Source organism: Balaenoptera acutorostrata, chromosome 2 (genome assembly GCF_949987535.1).
Source record: "Balaenoptera acutorostrata chromosome 2, mBalAcu1.1, whole genome shotgun sequence".
NCBI classification, from domain to species: Eukaryota; Metazoa; Chordata; class Mammalia; order Artiodactyla; family Balaenopteridae; genus Balaenoptera; species Balaenoptera acutorostrata.
Window position 1 is genome coordinate 12,016,926 of NC_080065.1, and position 21,123 is coordinate 12,038,048.

At 44.1% G+C, this 21,123-nt stretch overlaps 1 protein-coding gene across 1 annotated transcript in view; it reads left to right on the plus strand.

Annotated features, from left to right (window-relative positions):
• ANKRD33B (ankyrin repeat domain 33B) overlaps positions 1 to 21,123 on the plus strand; it is an 87,902-nt gene that overhangs the window by 10,997 nt on the left and 55,782 nt on the right. The gene's annotated exons all lie outside the window — the stretch shown is intronic.

Sequence of the window (21,123 nt, forward strand, 5' to 3'; positions counted from 1 at the left end):
TGGGGCCACACACAGTGTCACCTCAGAGAAGCTGAAAGGCCCACTGACTGCAGAATTCCTCCTTTAGCGGAATCTGGAAACCCTACTTTGGAGGAAAGCTGCTGCATTAAGTTATGGTATCCGGGGCACACCCACTGGGAGGGAAGCTTTTGCCTAAACACAGTCGCTTAGACTGGGTTCTTTGATCACAGGACAGAGCTATCTCCCAAGGGGGACATTATCTTGGGAGGCTTTTGGGAGACAGCAGAGCCCTTGATCGGGGGGGCCCATGGCGGGAGGGCCTGGAGCGGGGTTAAGTCTCCACTGCCATACATGAAAAGTAGAATAAATACATTTTTCTAAGAAATTCAGCTACTTAAAATGCACCAGGGAATCTCTGGTGAATTTGTTTTTAATAGAAATAATTATTTAAAAATGTTGTTTGGTGTAAACAAATCTAAATCCTTTGGGTTTGTTTAGAATGACGTACAAGTGTATGGAGTTAACTCATTTTGTTTGTGAAAGGCAGTGACTTACAGTGGTTCTGCTAATAATACTATTGGGTCCAAGAATACTTAAGATACTGTTACATTGTTTTTTTTTTTAAATAACCTAAGGTTAATTTGGTTGAGTGGCCTTTGAAAATAACTGAAAACTCATTAACATTCTGTTTGCATCTGGCAAGTTCCATCTATCAATCTGCACATAGCTTGATTTCAGCGTTAAGTGTTTTAGCAAATACGCAGAGTCTGTCTTTCCTTATCAGTAGCATACGTACTTTAGAAAGAAGTCAACGTAAGAAGAAAAAAGGCTTGTTTTTCAAAGAAGTGCATATTCCTGAATGTTGAGTATTAAAACAGGTCTTAGTCCATTTGGGCTGCTGTGACAGAATACCACAGACCAGGGGGCTTATGAAAATCAGACATTTATTTCCCACAGTTCTGGAGGCCGAAGTCAAAGATCAGGGCCCTGCGGATTCGGTGTCTGGTGAGGGCCCGATTCCTGGTTTGTAGACGGCCGTCTTCTGTCTGTGTCCTCACCGGACAGAGCGGGGGAAGGAGCTCTGGGGGGTCTCTGTAGGGACAGTCATCCACCCGCATGACCTAATCACCTCCCAAAGGCCCCGTCTCCTAGGTCCATCACACCTGGGGGTTAGGATTTCAGCATATGAATTTTGGGGGGACACAAACATTCAGTCGATAGCAAAACACATCAAATACTGAAGGAATCAGTAAAAAAAAAAAAAAAAAAAAGCATTTAAAGTGTCTTTCCACTTGCAGAAGAGGTACATAATTTTTCATAATTTGATATGTGTATGACTTTCATTCAGAAAATTCCAGAGTCTCTATGTGGAATATTGGATGGGTTTACATATAGAGAATCCTCATATCTAAAAATAGGGACTCTTGCTATTCTGTGATGTAAAACAAAAGTTCAGATGAATAAAATGAAATCGTTGAAAATTAAGTACTCACAAGATGCTTAGAAATAGAAAAAAAAAATTCTCAAAGAAAACAGAGCCTTTGAAGTTCTAAGTGATGGGAAATCCCCAAAATGCAAAATAAAAGGAAGTAATCTAAAAAGGAAAGTGAAGAAAATGGATTGTTTTGAAAAAAGCAGTATTGATACATAATTCACATACTATACAATTCACCCATTTAAAACCGTACAATTCAGTGACTTTTTTTAGTATATTCACAGATACGGGCAGGCGTCACTGCAGTCCATTTTAGGACATTTTCATCACCTCAAAAAGAAACCTTGTACCCTTCGGCTGTCACTCCTCTATTCCCCATTCCCTCCAGCCCTAAGCAACCACTAGCTCCTTTCTTTGTTTACATTACTTATAAAAGGGTTTTTATGAAAGATGAGCTATATGCCAACATATCTTTACAGTTTTCTCAGCAAAGGAGTACAACGCACTTCACCACAAGAGGTGCCTGCCAGACAGAGTGACGTGTGTGGGTTCTGCCTTCAGGGTCTTAGCTGTAAGTTTCCTATAAATTACGGTGTATGATAAAAAATTACGTTCTTGGGGGCTTCCCTGGTGGCGCAGTGGTTGAGAATCTGCCTGCTAATGCAGGGGACACGGGTTCGAGCCCTGGTCTGGGAAGATCCCACATGCCACGGAGCAGCTGGGCCCGTGAGCCACAATTGCTGAGCCTGCGCGTCTGGAGCCTGTGCCCCGCGACGGGAGGGGCCGCGATAGAGAAAGGCCCGCGCACCGCGATGAAGAGTGGTCCCCGCACCGCGATGAAGAGTGGCCCCCGCTTGCCGCAACTGGAGAAAGCCCTCGCACGAACCGAAGACCCAACACAGCCAAAAATAAAATAAATAAATAAATAAAATCAAGTAAAACTTTAAAAAAAAAAAAAAAAAAAAATTACGTTCTTTACAAAGTATGCAAAGCCCCAAACTTGAACCATTTCACGGTGAGCCTTGGGCCGAGCTGTCCTTTTGTTCACCTCTACTTGGGCTTGCTGACCTGTCGCTGAGGTCCTCAAAGTGTGGCCTCCGTTCAGCAGTGTCGGTGGCACCGGGGGCCTCATGACTCGGGAACTCGGGTGGGAGCAGCACGCTGTTCAACAGCCTCCCAGGGGATTCTGATGCGCACTTTGGGTACCAGTGGTCGATTGCACTTCCATCTTCTGTTTAATGTTTCTGCCAGCTCCGCCTAGGAGGCTCTCTCCACCTGGTCACGGCCAGGCTGTCTATCTAGTTTGAAGAGAGGATGGAGGGCCAGCCTGGCTTTGCCCTTGACCGGGCTTCCGGGGCAGGGGGCTTGGGAAGTGCCCAGTGAAGGCCGTGGACGGACTGTCACCGCCATCCCTGCCCCTCTGAGCGCAAACCCTCCCCCAGTGGGCTTGGTCCCCACTTGCCGCTGACCCGGCCACTGTCCATCGCCGCCTCTCACGGCCTCTTCCATCTCTCCCTCTCTGCTGGCTCTTTCCCTTCTTCTTACAACACCTTTGGATCTCTTCTGTCATAAAAAAGAACACACACGCACAAACTCCAAATCAAACAAGCCCAAGACTCACTTGCCTGCAGGCTCCTGAAGTCCTCTGCTTCCCAAGGCCAAGGGTGTGCGGGGCTGCCCAGCCTTGACCCGGAGGCTGGGGGGCTCTTCTGCCCCTGCTCGCTCTGTTCCAGCACCTTCTTTGGCTGCCCCTGCAACTCGGTCTTCAGCTTCATTGCTGGGTGTTGTGAAAGCGTCCCTTCCTGGGTCTCGGCCTCACCCTCTTGAGCTCTGATTTCTTTCCTCCCAACCCACCCCTGGAACTGCTCAGGGCCATGGCAGGGCTGCCTGCCTCCCCTACCCCCCAGCATTTTGGGCACTGTTGTCTGCATGATCTTGGCCGTGGCCTGACCCGGGGTGGAAGCATCCATTACCTGCAGCTGGGATCACGCCCCCAGAAGCCACTTCCTGGGACTCCATAGGTCTCCCACACATTGCCCACTTCCGGTTTCCCCTGGGCCTTCTGGTTGCCACTTCTTTGCCCTGAGGCTCTCTTAACCCGCTTCTCTCTTTACTCCCTGTGGTGGTTTTGTTTTGTTTTTTTTTTTAAATTTATTTTTGCTGTGTTGGGTCTTCGTTTCTGTGCGAGGGCTTTCTCTAGTTGCGGCAAGTGGGGGCCACTCTTCATCACGGTGTGCGGGCCTCTCACTATCGCGGCCTCTCTTGTTGCGGAGCACAGGCTCCAGACGCTCAGGCTCAGTAGCTGTGGCTCACGGGCCCAGTTGCTCCGCGGCATGTGGGATCTTCCCAGACCAGGGCTCGAACCCGTGTCCCCTGCATTGGCAGGCAGACTCTCAACCACTGCGCCACCAGGGAAGCCCATGTGGTGGTTATTTTTAAGTGTCAGCTGGGTTAGGCTGTAACACCTAGTTATTCAACCACACTAGTGCCATGAAAGTGTTCTGTGCATGTGGTTAACAGCCATAATCAGTTGACTTGAACTCAGGATGACCACGGACAGTCTGGGTGGGCCTCATCCAATCAGTTGAAGGCCTTAGGAGCAAAAGCAGGTTTCTTGGGAAGAAGGAATTCTGCCTCCAGACAGCGGCATCAGCTCCTGCCTGAGTTTCCAGCCTGCCAACCCCACCATCGTGTGAGCCAGTTCCTTAAGTGTCTGTATCCCCTGTTGGTTCTGTCTCTGCAGAACCCTGACTCGCGTATTCCTTGGGAATCTCACCTGCTTGGCAGAGCCCCCCGGGCTTGTACAGCTGATGCCAGCTCTCAGCCCTCGACTGCTCTCCCAAGAGTCACACTTGCATTCAAGATCAACTGCAGGGTTTCTCCCGCCAACCTCCCAGCATCTTGTACTTTTCTGTGAACTCATCCCAACGCCCCAGCCCCAACTTTTGGGCACCATTTCTGTTGCCAAGACTTTGTGGGGATGTAACCTGTGCAGCTCCAGCGCTCTGTGTTTGAGAGGGCCTGTGTTTGGTGTGCTGCTCTGCTGTTGCTGTCTTGACATTCTTAATGATTTTGAACCTGGGGTCCCTTGTTTTCCCTTGGCACTGGGGCTACAAATTACGTAGCTGACTCTGATTGCCCCATGCTGTTGGCTGCTCATATTTGCAACCCTGGAGGTGACCCAGCCTCGCTCAGCTCCCATTTCCAGTCATGTTCTAAGCACTGCACAGTCTCCAGTGGTGGTCCCCACTTTTCACTGGAGTCTCACCACCTCTCTAACTGAGGCTTTGAGACATCTCACTTTAACAAATGTGGTACTTCCTCTCCGGTCTCCCCACTGCATCTCACCACTTTCCGGTCTGTTCTGCGACTACTGGATTTATTTTCATTTGTGTGGCTCGTGTTACAACAGCATCATCTTCAGAAGCCCGTCCATGAAGGCCCCTGACAATAGTGTTTCAAATGCCTGCCTGGTTTTCCACGGTTTCCTTTTGTGTCACAGAAGCGGGTGACTTTCTGTCCCCACAGCCATGGTAGATCCTTATTCTCCCTGGGACACACATCGTTCCCTTCTCTCTACCGCAAGGCAGTGTCACCTTCCCCGTGAACTCCCGAGCCCCTTGCTGGATGGTTTCTCTCTGACTTTGGAATCTCACCACAATTTGCAATTTGTTTATGAAACTCCTTTCTTTCTGCTTTGTTTTATAACGATTTGTTGATGATTGCTGTCTCTGAGCTTGGTGAGCTCCATGAGGGAAAGTCCTCAGCATCATTCATTCAGCTTGTGTTCTCTTCAGTCAAACAGAGTTTGTTGCACATAGTAGGTGATTTGTATCTGCTTATCGGATAAAATTGGGCTACTGTGTCTTGCTGCCAGTTATATAACCTTGATTTGAAAATACTTAAAAAGATAGTTTCAGGTCTTACATTTAAGCCATTAATCATTTTGAGTTGATTTTTGTGGTTGGTGTAAGATAAGGGTCCAATTTCATTCTTTTGCAAATGGATACAGTTTTTCCAATACCATTTACTGAAGAGATTATCTTTTTTCCATTGTGTATTCTTGGTGTCTTTGTCTAAAATTAGTTGACCATACATGGTTGGGTTTATTTCTGGGCTCTCTCTTCTGTTCCATTGATTTATGTGTCTGTTTTTGTGCCAATACTATACTGTTTTGATTATTATAGCTTTGTAATATAATTTGAAATCAGGAAGTGTGGTGCTTTCAACTTTGTTCTTCTTTCTCAAGATTGCTTTGGCTAGTTGGGGTCTTTTGTGATTCCATATGGATTTTAGGATTCTTTTTCCTATTTCTGTGAAAAATGCCATTAGAATTTTGATAGGGATTGTGTTGAATCTGTATACCTCTTTGGATAGCATGCACATTTTAACAATATTAATTCTTCTATATCTTTCCATTTATTTGTGTCTTCTTCAATTTCTTTCACCAGTGTTTTGTAGTTTTCAGTGTAAAGATCTTCACCCCCTTGGTTAAATTTATTCCTAGGTATTTTATTCTTTTTGATGCCATTGTAACTGGGATTGTTTTCTTGATGTCCTCTTTTGGATAGATCTTGGTTGGTGTAAAGAAATGCAATTGATTTTTGCATGTAGATTTTGTATCCTGCAACTTTACTGGACTTGTTTATTCTAACAGTTTCTTTTTTGGTGGAGTCTTTAGGGTTTTCTCTATATAGGATCATACCATTTGCAAACAGATAATTTTACTTCTTCCTTTCTTATTTGGATGCCTTTTATTTCTTTTTCTTGTCTGATAGTTCTGGCTAGTACTTCCAGTACTGTGTTGAATAGATATGGTGAGAGTGGTCATCCTTGCCTTGTATCAGAAGTTAGAGGAAAGACTTTCAGTTTTACCTCATTGATTATGATGTTAGCTGTGGGCTTGCTATAAATGGCCTTTATTGTGTTGAGACTTCTCAACCTTGGCACTACTGACATTTGGGGCTAAATAATTCTTTGTTGTGGGAGCTGTCCCGTGCATTGTAGGATGTTGAGCAGCTGCCCTGGCCTCCACCCACTAGATGCCAGTAGCACACCCGCCCTGCCCCAGTGTGACAACCAAAAATGTCCCCAGACATTGCCAAATGTCCCTGGGTGGGTGGGGGGAACAAAACCACTCCCTGCTTGAAAATTACTGAAATAGAGAATAAAGGCAGCAAAATTGTTTGAGTTGTGGACAAGAGTGCCTTTTTACATGGAGAAATTCCCGAGGTTGTAGAAGGATCTAGAGTATTTGTCAAGCCTGGTTGCTCTCTCCTCCCTCTTCTCAGTGAAAGTTGGGTCAGGTGTTGTTTAAAGTTAAAGAATTTACATGGCTTAGCAGAAAAATTATATCCACCAGCTCCTCCGAGTCCACAAAACAAGAGAAACCTATGATTAGAATTCCCAGCACTTGTAATCACTCCTCAGTTTCTTATTTGGAGTATTTCTGGTTAGAATCTTAACATTTGACCGTACTTTCCTTTTGAAAAATACTCATAATTGGACAAGTTGTGCTTTTAAAAATGTAATACGAGGAGATTAGCCCCAGGAGGCATGACACATCCACTCCAGATTTCATTGAGTCTGCCTTTCACGATGATCACTCCATCTTTCTCCAGACCCAGGAGGACCTTGGAGGCGGCCACCACATGCTCAGTGGACATTTAATTGATAATGAAGCTTATGAGGAGCCAGAGATGAGCACTTCGTGCCTAGCAAGATGGCGTGCGGTGCGTTCTACCAGGAGAACTTATCAAACGCTGTGCAGCAGTTCCTCCTTTAAAAAGAAATATCACAGGGCTTCCCTGGTGGCGCAGTGGTTGAGAGTCTGCCTGCCAGTGCAGGGGACGCGGGTTCGAGCCCTGGTCTGGGAAGATCCCACATGCCATGGAGCAACTAGGCCCGTGAGCCACAACTACTGAGCCTGTGCGTCTGGAGCCCGTGAGCCACAACTACTGAGCCCGTGAGCCACAACTACTGAAGCCCGTGCGTCTGGAGCCTGTGCTCCGCAGCGGGAGAGGCCGCGATAGTGGGAGGCCAGCGCACTGCGATGAAGAGTGGCCCCCACCTGCCGCAACTGGAGGAAGCCCTCGCACAGAGGCGAAGACCCAACACAGCCAAAAAAATAAAAATAAATAAATAAATAAATAATTTTTTTAAAAAAAAGAAATATCACAAAAAAGTGTGTACCCTGCACCAGGCAGAGGTAGACCAGGCAGGGCACGGGTTATGCAGTGTTGGGTGGATGCTGAAATTCTCCCTGAGGAGAGAACCTTCGAGTAAAGACACTGTGGAGGGGAGAGTCTCCCTGCATGGTTGTAGAGGAAGATTGGTCCAGGCAGATGGAGCAGCAAGAACAAAGGCTATGAGGTGGAGGACCCGGAATGTTCTGGAACAGCCAGGAGGCCAGAGGGGCTAGTGCAGAATGAAGTGGGGGAGCTGACAGGAGCAGTGGTCTAGTGATACTACTCAGAGACAGACTTGGGCAACCAGTTAGAGCAGAAGAAAAAAGACCCACTTCCACTCAGATGTGAACGTTTTAGTAATGTCTCACTGAGATTTGGTGCCGTTTCAGGAGGACAGAGTGTTCCAGGCCAGAGGTTTTTTACGACTGGTGTGGTGAGCTTGTCTCTTGCATCATACCTAACTGGACTGCTGCCTTTTCAATATTCATGTAATTAGATCATCAGCTATTTCACGGATGCACATGGCATTTGAAACTGGGCTCCCCAAACACTGTCCTTAGATTGACAGATCTGTTTTTGGGCTTGTCATCCGGTGTCCTTAAGCTTTGGCTTTTTATTATTTGTTTGTTTGTTTATTTATTTATATTTTTTGGCCGCGCCGCGCAGCATGAGGAATCTTAGTTCCGGGACCAGGGATCGAACCTGCGCTCCTTACAATGGAAGTGCAGTGGCTTAACCACTGGACCGCCAGCGAAGTCCCAAGCTTTGGCTTTTTAGATCTGACTTCAAGTCTGGGGGACCATTTCTTGAACAGGAAATTTAAGAATGTGATTATGTGAGTCTGTGGAACACGAGGCTTCCCTCTTATGAAAGGAAACCCCGAGAAAAACCCCTCAAACGAGAAAGCACTTCCTGGGGGCTTGCGGCTTCCCCTGTTGGTCCGTGGCCTGGCTTCCCCGAGGCCTGTCTGTCTGAGAGGTGTGCTGGGTGCCCGGTCGGAAGAGGAGGTGCTGGGCCATGGGGTTTGACGGGTTTCCACCCGGGTTTGAGAACACCACATGGGGCATGCGTCAAACAGAGAGATGCGAGGTTCTGGGGTCAGAGATTCAGAACGGTACCTCTGAGCCCTGCTAGGCCCCTCCCACCGCCTTCCTCACCTGCATGGATGCACCCATCCATCCTCCACCCTTTCCAGATCTTCCCTGATGCCTTCTCAGTGCCCAGGGATGATGCCTTCTGCATGCCAGGCCCTGGGCGGGAGCCTGGAGGCCCAGAGAGCTACAAGTCCTGGGGCCCCATCCTCAAGGAACCGACAAACGGCAACATGGTCTTGAGAGTTTCTCCATGAGCTCAGTGCCACGCTGAGTAGTACAGTGGACCGTTGAACAATGGGGGGTTAGCGGCTCCACCCTCCTGTGCAGTGGAAAACCCACATAACTGCCACCTCTGCCTGAAAAACAAAGGAATTGACAAGTGACTCACCCAAGGGCAGGAAGCGGAAACAGTTTGGACAGTCTGGACTCAAAGCCTAGTTGTTTTGCTTTCATATGTTGTGATCTCTAATCGGACAGAAACTTTCCCTCACACTTAGTTGATTTCAAGATCTGTAAAATGAAAATACATACTATATTTATTGAAAAAAGTACATGTGTAAGTGGACCTGTACAGTTCAGACCCATGGTGTTAGAGGGTCGGCTGTATTTCTTTTTTCCATTATGTGGTAGTAGGAAATCATGCAACTCTACAGGAAGGAGAAAGAACCAGGGGGTCTTTACCTGGTTGGGAGTCATTGTTTGAATCTGATACACTGTGAAAACACCATGTGTATGGGTTCCTGTAATTCACTGTGTGTGTGTGTGTGTGTTTACATATGTGTATAATGTTTTCTTATCTCTATTTTCCATCTAGTTCATTACAACATTAGACCAACAAAATGGTTCTTGTCTGGTCTTTTCATGCTTAATTTTTTGGTGTGCCCTCTTGTGTGTGTGTGTGTGTGTGTCTGTGCTCTCTTAATGAGTAATTGAGGCAATTGCTATTGGTCTTCTGTAGTCAGAGCTGATTCAAACGGGAAAAGATTTTTCCAGTGCAAATGTGAGCCTTTTCCAATACATTTACATTTCTCTGGTCATTATCATGTGTTTTCTGGCTCTCAACAGCAGTATGTGCTTGGCTAAGAGGTTGGGAGACTCTTTTGCTTGCTGAATTTCAAGGGGCAATGAAGTTGGGGTACATGAAGGTTTCATTGGGCAGACGTTTCTGATGTTAATGATTTGTGAAACTCCTTCTGGATAGAGCTTGATTTTTTGCTGTGAATGAATGATCACACCATGCTCTGATCCTTGCTCCTTTACTCTGACATTTAACAGTAATATTTATTAGATATTTCTTTCTGCTTCTAATAGAAATATTTAGGTCTGGAAAATGGAAAAAAAAAAAGTACAAAGGAGAAAATAAAAACAAGTGACCAGTACCTGGAGATAATGAAGTTAACATTTGATATGATCTGTTCATTTTTTTATCTATCTCTAAAGTTTATCTTATAAATAAAATTTTGGATCCTGCTTTTTTCACTTATAAGCATACTCTGAGCTCATTTCTATATTAAAAGTACTTTAGAATCTTGATTTTTTCAAAACCCATTTCTGTACACATCATAGTTTAGTTAATCATTTTTGGGCATTTTGGTTGTTTCTGAGATTTTGCTCTGTGAATAATGCTCTGATGAATGGATGTCTTAGTATATCTTTTATTGGTACTTGGAGCATTCCTTTTCAGATCAATTCTGAGAAGGTATATTATTAGCTTTACGAGTATGAGCCTTTTAAAGGCCATCTTACTTTCTAGGAAGATTGTACTAATTTCTCCTTCCACCAGCAGGCAATAAAACTGCCTGTTTTGCTGTATCCTCATCATGCAGCACATTAATTATTAAAAATATTGAAATGGCTTATTGGTCTTTGCAACATTAAAAATCATACATGCTTATTGTAAATATTCAGATAACATAGATAGGTAAAATGCCAAATATGAAAATCGCTGACCTAGAGATAATTAAATTTTTTTGATATAAGTTTAGTCATTTCTTATGCTACATGTAATCTACTTTTTTCCTTAGCAACTTACTGAGGCAATGTTTCCATTTCTGCACATACACATCATTATTTTTAATTACTGCAATATATTCTGTATTTTGGATATTTTCACTTTTTAAGCTTTTGACTTCCTGATGGGCACTGAGGTTATTTCGAGTTTGTCATTTACGAGCACTACAGCAATTTGCATATGTCTTTGCACATTGATCTAATTATTTTTAAGGAATTGTTGGGTCTTGAGTGTGGATCCACGTGGTGGGTCCTATTATTTTCACAAAGACTTCTGCCTCTCACTGGAGCAGTAGACCTCTCTCTCTGTAGCCTCATGTTTGGCTGGGCCTCTTGCTCTGGCAAATTCAGTGTGAGAAGTGACTTGAGTAACTTTGCTCATGATTTTTAAGACCCAGCATATGATCTGCCATACCCTCTTTTCCCTCAGTGATGAAACTCGTGATATTCCAGGTAGAGGGAAAACAACATGGGAAGGAGCTGCAGCCCACTTACAGTGGACATGTCATGTGGGAAAGTAGACTTCTGTCATAAGCCATTGAAATTTGGGGGTTGCTTGTTACTGCCACACGACCTACTTATCCTGACTGACTATAATACATGGTAACAAAGTGCCCTTTTTAGGAAGAGTGAACCTGCTTGTGCTCACCAGCAAGATAAGAGCGTGCCTTTCCTTCCACTTTGCCAAAGCTAGTTATTTTAACTCTTTTTAATCTTTTCTAACTCATGGTCAAAAAATGATAACTCACTTTAACATGTGTGTCTTTGATGACTAGTGAGGTTAAAACATGTTTCCTATAACATGTTTACTAGCCGTTTAGCTTTCTTCTTTCTTTGATTTACTTCTTCATATCCCTTGCTCTTTTTTGGGGGGGCGGTTAATCTGTCTTTTCTTCCTGAGTTCTAAGAACTTAAAAAATATGCTTAAGATATTATTCTTTGTCTAGCACATGTTCCACATTGTTTTTCCAGTTGGCATGTATTTTTTAAATCTTATTTGGGGTTTATAGAATTTCTTGAATTTTTGGCTTGATATCTTTTGTCAGTGTCGGAAGATTCTTTGCCACAATCTTGTCAAATATTGTTTTGTCTCATTCTTCCCACCCCCCCCCCCGCCACCATTCTATGACACCACATTCCCATATATTAGACCTTTCTACCATGCTCCAGTATCTCTTACGTTTTTTTTCCCCCCTATCTTTTCCATCCTTTTTTTCCCTGTCTGGGCATTTTTGGTTAACTCATCTTCCAGTTTACTAATTCTCTCTTTAGTTTAATCTGCTTCTTAATTCCTTTTAAAATCCTTAGTTTTAGTTATTATATACTTTATTTCTAAAACTTTTATTTGATTCTTCTTTAGATTTCAGTTCTCTGCTAAAATTCTCCTTTTGTCATTACATGTGAATTATGGTCTCATACCTTCAGTATCTGTGTCTCTTGGAGATGTTTTCTATTGTCTGTCTGTTTTTCTCTTGGTCCTTTCTCCTGATATCTCTGGTAATTTGTTTTTTTTTTTAATGTTAGACACTGTATATGAAAAATTGAAGTAGTTCTAGATAGTGTTATCTTTCACCAGAGAAGATTTAATTTGCTTCTGGCAGCCAGAGTGGGGAAGATGATAGTAGGCTACATAGGTCTTTGTAAGGTCTGTCCTGTCTCTGGCTTGCCTTACTTGTGGGCCTAGCCTTTTGGGCTTCCCACAGAAAACGTGGGGTGTTCAACAGGCCTGTCACCCTTGGCAAGGCAGGAACTCCCATGCTGTCTCCTTAACCCTTGAGACTGTGATCGACTCTGCCTGAGGCCTCTGATCATTGCTGCTGCTCTCTGCTTGGTTTCTCAGTCTCTTAGCCTTTATGAATCAGCAAATACCATGATGGGAAAAGGGATGAGAGTGGAAGCTTATCTCAGGGCGTTCACCTTCTTTCTTGGACATTGGGCCCGCAAGTCCTGGTTGTCTGGGAAGTCTGACGCCTCCAAATAGACTTAAAAACAAATTGTTCAGTCTTACTCATTGTTCTCAGTGGGAGAATGGATCAAAGCTGGTTTTTCATGGCTGAACTTGGAAGTTTCTATCATTTGCCTTTTTACTTTCTTTATACTATTTTGCTGAGAAGGAATAGATTTTTGTTTAGTCAGATTTATCTGTCTTTTTCTTTATGGTTTCTGGCTTTGCTGTCATGCTTCAAAATGCTTTTTTAAAGCAAATTTAATAGTTATCTAAATTTTCTTGCAGCATTTTTATGGTTGTATGTTATTTAATGATTCATTTTGGCATAAGATGTGAGGTAAAGATCCAACCTTATTGTTTCCCAACTGACTAGGGCATTTGTCCAACACCATTAATTGAGTAATCCATCTTCTGTGAATATCTGAAATACAATCTTTTTTGTTAAGTATGTGGTGTCTCATTACTATTTTAATTCGCTTACTAGTCATTTTTCTGTTATTTATCCATTTAAAATATTGTACTCTTAGTATATTTACGCTGATATTTAATATATTTCTGTGATTACTTAAATAATCCTGTATATGTCATTAATTTTGGTTGCTGCTTTTAAATTTCCTTTTAATTTTTTTTTTAAATTTTTATTTATTTATTTATGGCTGTGTTGGGTCTTCGTTTCTGTGCGAGGGCTTTCTCTAGTTGTGGCAAGTGGGGGCCACTCTTCATCGCGGTGCGCGGGCCTCTCGCTATCGCGGCCTCTCGTTGCGGAGCACAGGCTCCAGACGCGCAGGCTCAGTAATTGTGGCTCACGGGCCTAGTTGCTCCGCGGCATGTGGGATCTTCCCAGACCAGACCAGGGCTCGAACCCGTGTCGCCTGCCTTGGCAGGCAGATTCTCAACCACTGCGCCACCAGGGAAGCCCTCCTTTTAATTTTGCTTATGATTTTTTATATAAATGGAAATTATGTTTTCATGTACAGTAGAATTTTTATATGTTATTTTATTAATTGTTATAACGCTATTGAAACCCTTCCTTGTCTCATGATCAGTTAACTATGTTAGGATGTAAATATGTATGTATATATTTATTTTTGCTCTTAATTTTCTTTGATCTGTATTTTGATATATGTATGGAATGTGTGTGTGTGTGTGTGTGTGTATTTTTCCTGCATAATTGTCAACTTTTCAGCAATGTTGGTTAAATAACCCATCCGTTTCCCAGATTCTTCCTTAAACACACCTTGACCTTTAATGACAAGGGTCTTATTTTGGGCCATTTGCTTAATTTTTTCCCATTTAATATACTTTTTTATCCTTCTTAGTATTTTGCTCTCCTCTTCCCATTTTTAGAAAACTGAGGTATAATTGACATATAACATTATATTAGTTTCCGGTGTACAAGATAATTATTAAATATTTGTATATACAGTCGCCCTTCTGTATCCACGGGTTCAGCACCTGCAGATCTGCATCCATAGATCAAAAATATTTGGAAAAAAAAATTCTGGAAAGTTCCCAAAAGTAAAACTTGAACTTGTTGCCAGCTGGCAACTATTTACATAGCATTTACATTGTATTTATAGCTATTTACATAGTATTTACATTGTATTTATAGCTATTAACATAGCATTTACATTGTGTTAGGTATTATAAGGAATCTAGAGATGATTTAAAGTATATAGGACAACGTGTGTGGGTTATGTGCAAATACCATGCCATTTTATATAAGGGACTTGAGAGGCTGCTGATTTTAGTATCCGTGGGTGTCTTGGAACCGATTCCCTGGGGGTACCAAGGGCCAACTGTCTTGTGAAATGACCACCACAAGTCCAGTTAACATCCATCACTACACATTAGCACATTTTTTTTGCCTTCTGATGATAATGTTTAAGATCTTCTCTCTTAGCAACTTTCAAATATAAAATCCAGTATTGTTAACTATAGTCACCGTGCTGTACATCACATCCTCACAGCTCATTTATTTCATAACCGGACGTTTGTACCTTTTGACCCTCTTCCTCCTCTTCAGTTAAAGTCACGCACATACATGGTAGAAAAGAGGCTCTTACAGATGGGCTCCTATGAGCAGCCGCAGCTACTCACCCCAGACCGTCCCCTCTCCTGTCTGCTTCCCAGGACCCAAAACCATCCCCACTTCCATTTCTTCTGGCAGCCACTCCCTGCTGATGTACAGCTTGCTCATAATGGGCACCTTGATTTATCCATTTGGAAGAATACCATTGACTTCCTGCAGTGACAGATGGAGTTTTTGCTGAACTGCACTCCTTTCTCCCCCTCTCGCTAATCAGACACACCCACCCAGAATTCTTCATATTTATGGTTCTAATCCCTTGTTGTTTTGTGTGTTCTCAGCCTATTGACAGTGACGCTGTAGGCTAGGCCCGCCTGGGGCACTCACCTGGGCCCACTCTACCTGTGGCAGCCTCCACAGACATTTCCCCACCAGAGCCAGGGTCACGCCTGGACCAGCCCTTGTGGTTCTTCATAGGAGTGCAAGGCACACATCAGCCACAATCAGCAGCAGACTTTGAAAGAACAAGTTTTATTACTTTCAGGACCTGTAGGGCACACAGCAGAGGGGGTGAGGGTCGTCGGGGAGGGGAGAGAGAGAGAGAGAGAGAGAGAAAACGAACACCTGGGGTTCTGCCTTTATTGGCAGGGTGAGGGCCTAGGGTTCACTCTTTATGGGTGAATTTAAAACAAAAGAGTGGGAGTTAAAGTGCAGGAAGGGAAGCTGTCCGTCCACAGCTATCTAGATCACCTGGAGGTTTCTAAAAAGAGGAATATTATGTGTGGGGCTGCCTGCCGCTTTTTGTAGTCGAATAGCTGGCGATGTGTTTATTCGAGATGGGTGTCTTTGAAGTGGATGCCTCAGCAATCAAAAGCTTAATGTCAGGCACTTACATTACAAATCACAAAAGCTAATCGTCAGGCACCTACACATGTATTTTATTTCAGCCTTGATTCCCTTTCCATCAGCTCTACTCGGTATTTCTGGATTTCTCCTTCAGGGAAGAACATTCCTGGCCTTTCCCTACCTCCTCTGCCCCCATCACCTCTTGTTGTGTCCTCCTTATCTTTCTACTGACAAGATTAATAACAGTTTTTTCCTTTAATCTGTAATTAAGCTTATGTACACCTCGATTTTATCTGTTGATTGATTCTAACAGTTGGAAACAAGTAACATTTATATTACTATTATAACAATGAAACTCTTGTTAATTGAAGAATTGAGTGTGCTCAGACCACCTTTCCTTTTCTATGCAATCACCCTTTTTTAAATACGGCATATATTTACTCTATATTTCTTTTTCATTTCTTTTTTGTAAAGCTTTAGTGTTAACCTGTTACGCTCTTAAAAAAAATAATAATAAAATAAATAAAAGGCCAGTCTTAGCTTTTATAGCTGCACTGTTGAAATTTGAATGTAGCATAGGACTTCCTTTGCTCTGAACATCATTTCAGGTATCAAAACTTTACAGCCAGGGAGGGCTTCCCTGGTGGCGCAGTGGTGGAGAGTCTGCTTGCCAGTGCAGGGGACACGGGTTCGAGCCCTGGTCTGGGAGCATCCCACATGCCTCGGAGCAGCTGGGCCCGCGAGCCACAACTACTGAGCCCCTGCACCTAGAGCCGGTGCTCTGCAGCAGGAGAAGCTACCACAACGAGAGGCCCGCACACCACAATGAAGAGTAGTCCCTGCTCGCCACAACTGGAGGTAGCCCGCGTGCAGCAGCGAAGACCCAACGCAGTTAAAAATGAATAAATAGGGCTTCCCTGGTGGCGCAGTGGTTGGGAGTCTGCCTGCCAATGCAGGGGACGTGGGTTCGGGCCCTGGTCTGGGAAGATCCCGCATGCCGCGGAGCGACTCGGCCCGTGAGCCACAACTACTGAGTCTGCGCGTCTGGAGCCTGTGCTCCGCAACGAGAGGCCGCGATAGTGAGAGGCCCGCGCACCGTGATGAAGAGTGGCCCCCGCTTGCCGCAACTGGAGAAAGCCCTCACACAGAAATGAAGACCCAACACAGCCATACATACATACATACATACATACATAAAAAGAATGTAAGCAGACAAGAATAGCATTAAAAAAAATTTTTTTTTAAATGAATAAATAAAATAAATAAATTTATTTAAAAAACCAAACAAACAAAAAACAAACATTATAGACAGGGAAATCTTTGCACCTTCCATTTGGTTTTGCTGTGAACCTAAAACTGCTCTCTTTTTATTTTTTTGGCCGTGCGGCACGGCCTGTGGGATTTTAGTTCCCTGACCAGAGATGGAACCCAGGCCCTTGGCAATGAGAGCACGGAGTCCTAACCATTGGACCGCCAGGGAATTCCCTAAAACTGCTCTAAAAAATAAAGTCTGCTGCAACAACAGCGACAAAATGTTGAGGGTGTGTGTTTGGAGCATTTGATCAACTTACATGCTGATTTTGGAAGGACCCAAGGCACATGTCACTCTAAGTAAGAGACCGGAAAGCAGAATGAATTAGAGGCGGCAGGAGAGCGTCAGTGTTAGCTGTTCATTAGTCTGTGACTTACAGGTGTGTTCCGTGCCAGGGTACCATCTTCCCGTGGGTAAATCTTGTGAATGTAAAATTCTCCTTAGTTGGGAATTAGGAACTTGGCGTAGTGCGTGGGCTGAAAGCTGACGGGCTCTGCTCGGAACTCATGTTCCAGAGAACCGTAAGCTCAGGCGAGGCCTGGGGTCTCCCTGCTGTCGATGTGGGATGATGCGCTTTGATGGTGCCAGTGGCCCAGGTGGTTTGTTTTCTTTGCATTCAGCCACTTGGAAGGAACAGCATTCACATCGCAGGGCTCTATTTACAGAGTATTCGTTCTGTTCATTTCCCTAATCAGCCATATTTTTCTGTTTATTAAAAGTTGAGGTTACCAGTGGCTGGAGGAATAAAAACACTAAGCAAATTACCAGGCATTTTGAGCATTTTACTGCACAGCATGTTTGGATCTTATTTTTTGCAAATGCACTAAACAACACTTGCCTCTACCACAGAGGTGTCTCCGACATTCATGGTGCCCTTTCAGGCTGGGGACGGGGACAGGGGCCAACCTGGGCTTTTCTTCCTGAGGGTAACCAGGGATTTGCAGGAATTGACTTTTTTGAGCTGGGAGAACACAGGAGTGTAGAGGGTGGAGGGGAGTGAGGTAGGTGATCTGATGGGGGCTTCTTGCTGCCATTGCAGGTGGGTGAGGCTGGACCGACGGCTGTCATCCTGAGCGGGAGAGGAGGGGGAAGATCAGGTGGAAGAGGTGCTCCGGGGATGCAGGGTGATTGTGATGCCGGAGCATCGATGTATCAGTTTCCTAGGGCTGTCGTAACAACTTACCACAAATTGGGTGCTTTAAACAACAGAAATTCATCCTCTCCCAGATCCGAAGGCTAGAAATCCAGAATCAAGGTGACAGCAGGTCCGTGCTCCCTCCGAAGACTCTAGGGGAGGGTCCTTCCCCGCCTCTTCCAGCCTCTGATGGCCCCAGGCATTCTTGGCCTGTAGCTGCATCACTCCTATCTCTGGCCATCTTCACATGGCCTCTCTCTTCTGTGTGTCTGTGTCTCAAATCTCCAGAATGATCTCATCTCAAGATTCTTAATCTAATTCCATCTGAAAAGATTCTATTTCCAAATGAGGTCACATTCGCAGGTCCCAGGGGATATACTTGGGACCTGTGATATACTTGGTATATCTTGGCTATACTTGGGTATACCTTTTCGGGGGGACACAATTCAACCCACGGCAGGCGGTTAGTGAGTAGGTGAGGGAGAGAGGTCATGGCTCAGACGCCTGAGGGGAGGGAGGCGTCTCAGAAGAGGCCTCTGGGAGGCAGCATGCACCAAGGGCGGGGGCGTCCTGACGGCCCCTCCGCAGGTGAAGGGGATCCTCAGAGGCTCATCATTGCCTGCGATGCCGCCTTTCTGGGCTGATCCCTGTACCCCCAGTGGATATTTTGCCCCGTTTTTTCTAGCTGCCACCATCCAGATGATGATAACGCTGGAAATCTGCCCATTGTTCATTTTTTCCCCTTCTTACTGGACGGGCAGGTATGAGGTATGAAGCGAGGACGGAGGCGGTGGAGGATGCCAGGGCAGGGGAGGAGGGTCCCGAGATCTGGTCCTTGGTACAAAAGAAACTGTGTTCACTGACTCATGGGAGAGTTTGCGGTGATCCTATTTCGCACGTACCTGGGGGAACACATCGTTTTTGGCATAAGTCAGGCCATTTGTTCCTGGGCAGAAAAAAACAAATTGAAACACGCCAACAAAACGACTTCATATGCCCCAGTACCCTTGGAAATTATACTTTCTACTATGAACCTCTGATTCAAGTTGAATGTATCCTGTGTGTCCCTGTGATGCTTCTTTTAGTTGGCTGCAGATTTCTGGGGCTTCATTTGTTTACCAAGAGTCCTGGATTTTCTTGCTGTGTTTCTTTTCTTGGCAGATGACTGATATTTTCTTAGGGCCCCAAGTCAGAAGCCATTCCCCTGGCCTTTTGTCCCCTCCCACATCCATGCGTCTATCCTGCCTCACGAGTTCAGGGTTGGCTTCTCTCTCAGCCTCCCGAGGCCCTCACCTTACTCAGTGGAGTCATGTCTACCTGGGGGACTGAGGACGCTTGTCATTGGTTTCCCACCTCTGGCCCTGCTTTTCCTTCGCCACACCCTTACCAGCGCTATCAATGCCTTATTGCTTTTTAACCATATTTTGTGGTTAAAATATGCTGTTTATTGAGGTACAATTTGCATACAGTAAAGCGCATAATAGATTCTAAATGGACACCTGGATGATTTTTGACAAATTCATGCACTTGTGCAATCATCCCCCAGCTCAAGATAAAAAGCATTTGTATCACCATGGTTAAGTTTCCTTAGTCCTTTCTCCCCAGGCCCCGCCCTTCAGATTTCTATCACCATGAACTAATTTAATGTGTAAAATATACAACGTAAAATCCCTGTTTTAACCATGGTAACCCACTTACAATTCAGTGGCATGAATTACATTCATGATCTTGTGCAATCGTCACTGCTATCTATTTCCAAAACTTGGTTACCACCCCAAGCAGAAACTCTATAACCATTAAGCAGGAACTCCCCATGCCCTCCTCTCCCTAGTTTTGGTAGCCTCTAATCTACTTTCTGTCTTTATGAATTTGCCTAATCTAGATACTTCACACAAATGGACCCATACAATATTCGTCCTTTCATGTCTGGCTTCTTTGGCTTAGCATAATGTCTTCAAGGTTCATCCGTGTTGTAGCATGTTTCAGAATTTCATTACTTAATTTAAAGGAATAATAATAGTCCATTATGTGGATGCACCGCATGTTGTTTATCCATTCATCTGTTAGTGGACACTCGGGTTGTTTCTGACTTTTGGCTATTGTGAATAATGTTGCCACCAACACAGGTGTACAAATAATCTGTTTGAGCCCCTGCTTTAAATTCCTTCGGGTGTACACCTAGGAATGGAATTGCTGGATCATATGATAATTCTATGTTTAGCTCTCTGAGTGATGACCAAACAGTTTTCCACAGTGGCTGCACTATTTTACATTCCTATCAGCAGTGCCCAAGGGTTCCAATTTCTCCACGGCTTTCCCTGTGGAGAAATAACACTTGTTATTTTCTGTTTGTTGTTGTTTTATTTTTAATTGTAGCCATCCTAGTAGGCTTCTAGGATGTAAAGTGGTATCTCATGGTGGTTTTGGCCATTTGTATATCTTTGGCTAAGTTGTGTTTTATGAGATACAGTTTACGCACGGAGAAATGCATAACTCTTAAGGGTACGGCTCAATGAATTTTGACAGGTGAATATAAACATATAAATATCACCCAGATCAATACATATGATGTTTCCATTACCCTAGAAATTTCTCACGTATAATAATCCCCTTCACTGTTTTTTATTTTTTATCGCCATAGATCAATTTTGTCCATCATTGGATTTCATTAAATGGAATCAAATAGCATGTACTTTTTTGTGTCTGGCTTATTTTGTTCCATGTAATGAGTTTGAGATCTGTTTGTATTGTTGCCTGGATTTTGTTCTTTTTGGTTGCTGAGTGGTATTTCTAAGTTTGAATATAGCAGAGTTTGCTTATCCGGTCTCTTGATGACGAATATTTGGGTTGTTTGCAATTTAAAGCTTCCCTAAACATTCTTGTACACACCTTTATGTGGATATAGCCTTTATCTGTCTTGGGAATATACCTGTGAGTGGAATTGCTGGATCGTAAGGTAGGCGTGTGGTACGTTTTATTAGAAACTGCCAGTTTTCCAATATGGTTGTTCCGTTTTACACTCCCACCTGCGGGGAGCCCCGAACCATCACCAGCATTGGGTATTGTCAGTCTTTTTAATTTTAGTCATTTTGGTGGGTGTATCTCAGTGTGGGTTTAACTTGCATCTCCTTGATGACTAATGATATCAAGAACCTTCACATTAGG